Genomic DNA, 6,000 nt, shown 5'->3' with positions numbered 1-6,000 from the left:
CACTCTTGACTGGCTCTGGCCTATTTCTGGATCTCATGTCTGTCCTCTGACAAACCCTGCATCTCTGCCAGCTTTCTGGAATCTGTCACTCTGAGAGGCATGGGAAAACGACATTGCCCAACAGAACCAGCATCTCACTGTAGCAAAAAATAGACTCACCCAAAGCAATCTGGGCACACACGAATGTCCCCAGCACTGAACATTCCCAATCACTGGTTTCCCCCATCTGATTAATTTATTCCCCATAGAGAGGTTTTGCAAACATTTATGCATCTTTAAGCATTTTAATGGTCTGATTTTCTTAATTTTGATGGATTTTTCTTTTTCTCTTTACCTAAAAATATCATTTGAATCCATTTTCAGCTGATTATTCCTTTTTTTCTGTTTGTAATAGCAACGAGCTAGAAACAAGGTAATTACCCAACAATAAAAGACATTTTCCCTCCACTTTGTGTGCTCTTTGGTGCTCAGGCTGCAGGCCGAGGGTCACTTATCTCCTCCCACTGGCCTTATTGCTGGCTAACCCGTGACCCAGTAGCCTAGCCCTCTGTCTTTCCTGGGAATCTCTTTCAACCAGTTGACCTCTGCCTGGTCCTTCTTAGTTTGACAGAGCACCTGTTTGTTCCTGGGGTGCCAAATGGAGCACTGTCCTTCTCCTGGATAACTGATGATAAAGATGCATCCAACCTGCACACGCAACGTGCTCCCTCTTCCATTAATGCTGGCTGCACCCGAGGATCTGCACCTGCTCACTCTACCTGCCTCCCTACCCAGGGCAGAGAATTGAGGATGTTATGTTAGTGAAATCCTCAGATCACTCACAGCGCAGAATACTCCCCGACTTCTCTCCATCATGTGTCGGGCCCAGAAGCAGTTAAAATGATTACAGCATCACCTCCCACCTTTCCATCTACACAGTTGAACAGCTGGGCATTAGTCTAGAAAAGTCACCCTGAAAACTGGCTCTAGTTTGGGGAGGTGACATGCTCTTGCTTTGTCCCTAGAGATGTTCTTCTGTTGTCCTTGCAGTGCAGGGAGTACCTCCTGGGCTGTGTGCAGCAGCCCTGCCTGAGGTAGGGGAGAGCTGTTCACTAATATAGATCTGAATCTCACCAGTCTAGGAGGGGACAGATACTTCTAAATCAATCAATCACTCACTCAATCAATCAATCTTTCAAGTTTTCTCATCTTCCAAAAAGACACTAATGCCCAGTTGAAAGTAGTAGCCACTCAATTCACCTGGGCTTATCACACAAACAAACTCTTGTTATCATATTTTTTCCTTGATGCTGTATGAAACTGAGTGAAGTTACATTTCCTGATTCAGAAGTTGCAACTGAAATAGCCCAAGTGGGAACAAAAGGGGAAATTTTGATAACAGATGGGTTGACCCTTTATGGTATAGAGCTGATTCTGAGAACTACTCCAACAAGCATGCATTCTAAACTCTATCAAGCAATGTGTGGAATCACGGCAACAAAAACATGTTCTCCCTAGCTCTTAGGTATTTTTTATTTGGAAAATGGAGTTTCAAGTTGTTTTCCTGACTTCTGTGAAGATTGTGATGAAATCGCAGAATATATAAAACAAAAGATTGTTGATACTGTGTTCAAATGCAAACTAGACTCTGCTCATCTATCTGCATATTTGGCAAATGGTACAAATGTAAATATTGGAAAATTCCATTCAGTCTATAAACTTACCAAAGGAAATTTTAAAAATTTCCTGCTAAACGTCCTGATCTCTCTGTACCTTTTACATAACACTGCTAAAAAGAGGTATGATTTGCCTACCTGTGACATTGACAGTTTCAGAATGACATTTTTGGTTACTTTTCAGTTTCTTCAAAGAATGCAGAGGCGCTTTATGAGATTTTTGATTTTTATGGAAGTGGAAGGAGATAGCCTTCTTAGACATGCCTACAAGATGTCTTGCAGAAAAGATGTTAGCATGTTGGCCTACTATAAAATCATATTTTCAAAGTGTAGGATGAGAAGAATGTCCTTCACTACTTTGGAAATACATTGAGGATGAGAACGGAGAAAAGGATTACTGTAAAATGGAAATTTCTATGCCGTTTCTCCAAGACTGTTTCATAATCTTTAAAAAAGCTACAGAAAAGGATGAACTAAGTGCATCTAACTCGTTCCATTTAGGTGTAGGTTGTGACAAAAACTCATCTAGTGAACAAATGACTCATTTCTTGGAAATAAGACTGCTTTGAAAGTTAAAAAATTATCACTAGGAAAGGACAGCCAAGTTAAACAGGATTTTCTCAATTTCTTTACTAAAACTGTAACTTATTTGGAATCCAGCTTCAATTTCACGAGTTCAAAGTACCTCCCTGCTTTGAAACCATTTTTCCAGAGAAAAGAGGCTTACCTTATGATGACATCCAATGTGCTTTGAAGTGTTTTAGAACGACAGCCATTTTAGACATCGATAGCCTGTGTGATTAATTTGTGGAAGCAAAAGAACTGATTGACGAACAGCTGGCCTACCAAAACAAGCTCATAGATACAGGAGATGGACATTTATGGAGAGGTGGAAATTAATTCCTACAAGTCTAAAAACCTGCTGTTGCTAGTAAATAAAAGCCTAAGTACTCCATGCCCTCACACAGTATTGTTGAGACGATATTTAGCCTTGTGTCATCACATCAGACTGACACTAGAAGTCAGTGTAATGTGGGCTTGAGAAGAGCAGAGCCGCAGGCCAAAGTGAATGTTATACTTATCTCGATTCAGTTTTATCATTGCATAAAAGAGAGGATGGGTGTCCTAAATGCCACAGGCAATCCAGAGAAATATTATTAGGAAAGGAAGCTGAAAGAATAAAAGTCATCTTACTGTAGCTTGGGACAGAAGGAAACTGACATTTTTAAAAAATCAAATATATGAAATGCCTGTTTCATCATTCCTATTGTATTTTCATTTTCCTTTTTAATTTTTTGGCTTCCTTATTTTTATTCTTTTCCAACTTTTATTTTAAGTTTAGGGGTTCATGTGCAGGATGTGCAGGTTTGTTACCCAGGTAAACATTTGTCATGGTGGTTTGCTGCACTGATCATCCCATCATCACAGTATTAAGCCGGCCCAGCATCTATTAGCTATTCTTCCTGATATTCTCCTTTCTCCCACCCCCTACCTTCTGACAGGCCCCATTGTGTGTTTTTCCCCTGATGTTTCCGTGTGTTCCCATCATTCAGCTCCCACTTATAAGTGAGAACATGCAGTGTTTGGTTTTCTGCTCCTGTGTTAGTTTGCTGAGGATAATGGCTTCCAATACCATCCATGACCCTGCAAAGGACATGATCTCGTTCCTTTTTATGGGTGCATAGTATTCCATGTTCTATATGTGCCACATTTTCTTTATCCAGTCTATCATTGATGGGTATTTAGGTTGATTCCATATCTTTGCTATTGTGAATAGTTACATTTTTCTTTTTAGAAGTCTTATGTTTATATATCTTAATAATATAAAATAAATAGCCTATAAACCTTAAATATTCAATAAGGACTTTTAAAAAGTTAAAAACAAATTGCCATATACGAGGATAAAAACAGTGTAAAAATAGTTTTATTTTTTCACACATTTAATTAGTCTTACTATTAATTATCACTAGTTGCTATTAGCTAGTCCTATTGTCTGGTTTAAATAACATTTATATAACAGAAATGTAAATAAATCAGAATATATAATTTCAAATAAGCACCTATCTTCCATATTTTATGGTAATATTTTAAAAGCAATGGCACATATGTGTATAATTATTTATTATATATGGTATTATTATGGCTTTTGTATTGGTCTGGCATGGCATGGCATGGCTGTGTCCTGGGTTGTCTTTCTAAAATATTGGTGATCCCATCTGTCACTCCTATCTTCTTCTTCTTCTTTTTTTTTTTGAGATGGAGTCTCTCTCTGAGCCCAGGTTGGAGTGCAATGGCGCAATATCGGCTCACTGCAACCTCCACCTCCCAGGTTCAAGCAATTCTCCTGCCTCAGCCTCCCAAGTAGGTGGGATTACAAGCATCCCCCATTATTCCTGGCTAATTTTTGTATTTTTAGTAGAGATGGGGTTTTGTCATATTGGCCAGGCTGGTCTCGAACTCCTGACCTCAGGTGATCCACCCACCTCGGCCTCCCAAAGTGTTGGGATTACAGGAGTGAACCACTGCACCTGGCCTGGCATCATGTATCTATGGTTCCGTCCATGTGGCTGTCATGCATATCAGTAGCTCAATCCTTTAGATTGCTGAGTGGTGTTCCATTGTACGGATATGATGCGCCTCTGGTGGTGGTGGTGGTGTTTTTATCCATTCACTAGCTGATGGATATTTGGGTTGTTTCCAGTTCTTGGTGATTATAAACATGTGCATAAAGGTTCTTTTTTTTTTTTTTTTTTTTTTTGAGACGGAGTCTCGCTCTGTCGCCGGGACTGGAGTGCAGTGGCGCAATCTGGGCTCACTGCAAGCTCTGCCTCCCGGGTTCACACCGTTCTCCTGCCTCAGCCTCTCCAGTAGCTTGGATTACAGGCGCGCACCACCACGCCCGGTAATTTTTTTTTGTATTTTTAGTAGAGATGGGGTTTCACCGTGGTCTCGATCTCCCGACCTCGTGATCTGCCCGCCTCGGCCTCCCAAAGTGCTAGGATTACAAGCGTGAGCCACCGCACCCAGCCTCGCATAAAGGTTCTTGTGTGCACATTTTTATTTTTCTTGGGTGACTGCCTAAGTGCAGAATTCATGGGTTATATTATGAGTGTATGTTTTACTACGTGAGGAACTCCCAATTATCTTCCCAAGTGGCTGAACCATTTTTGCATTCCCACCAGCAGTGTATGAGCTGCTTTGCATGCTAGCTAGCACTTGATAATTTCAGTTACACTTTTAAAATTTTTCAGCTATTCTAATAGATGTGTAGTGGTATTTTCTTATTTTAAAATTTTATAGCAGTTACTTTGATTGGCATTCACAACTGCCTCAGAGGGAACCGAGACAAAAAGAAAACATAAAGAAAGAAAATGCTGCCTGTGGAACAGAAGAATGGGAACAGGTGCGGAAAGGGTACCGGGAATGAGTGTGACATTGAGCATATTCTGGGTAAAAAATCAGCTTTGGCTGAGGAAGAGTGCCCCAGGGAGATGGGGGGTTATGTCAACCAGACTGCCCCCTCTCCCAGAGCTCAGACCCAGGGCTCTGAGAGTCCTCAGGTCTTCGTGTCTCAAGAAGAAAGAAGGAGTTGGGGTGGGGGAAGGGCAGAACTCTTTCTGCCCTTTATTATTTATTTATTATTTATTTATTTATTTGAGATAGGGTCTTGCTCTGTTGCCCAGGCTGGAGTGCAGAGACATGATCATGGCTCACTGCAGCCTGAAACTCCCTCGCTCAATCGATCCTCCCACCTCAGCCTCCTAAGTAGCTGGGACTACAGACATGTGCCACCACGCCCAGCAAATTTTTTACTTTTTGTAGAGATGGGCTTTTGCCATGTTGCCTAGACCAATCTTGAACTCCTAGGCTCAAGGAATCCTCCTGCCTCAGCCTCCCAAAGTGCTGGGATTACAGGTGTGAGCCACCACACCTGACCCAGAAAGTTTATTTTTGATGGGCAGTGTCCATGTCACCATACTGTGAGCTCCATGAAGGCAACCCATCATCACTCTTATCCCCTGCTGTGTTCCCACACCTGGCTCACTGCCTGTCTCATGGTTGGAGCCCAGGAGGTACTTATGGAGTGGATGGAACAATGAATATCTCTAGACTGCTGAAGCTGCTTTAGTGAACGTCACACAGAACAGTGACTGCACTCTTTCTGCCAGCCTGGGGAAAGCCCCCTTTGCTCGCCCTAGTCCCAGTTTATGGCCCATCTAGTCATTTCTTCACCACCTCTCACACCTGTTCACTTTACTACCCCTTCCCTCACCACTGCTTCTTCTCTGGACTGTTGACATAGCCTCCTTACAACTCTTCCAGCCTCCCTCAGTCCTCTTCTGTC

This window comes from Symphalangus syndactylus, chromosome 5, assembly GCF_028878055.3.
Source record: "Symphalangus syndactylus isolate Jambi chromosome 5, NHGRI_mSymSyn1-v2.1_pri, whole genome shotgun sequence".
Classification (NCBI taxonomy): domain Eukaryota; kingdom Metazoa; phylum Chordata; class Mammalia; order Primates; family Hylobatidae; genus Symphalangus; species Symphalangus syndactylus.
Note: the sequence above shows the minus strand (reverse complement) of the source record.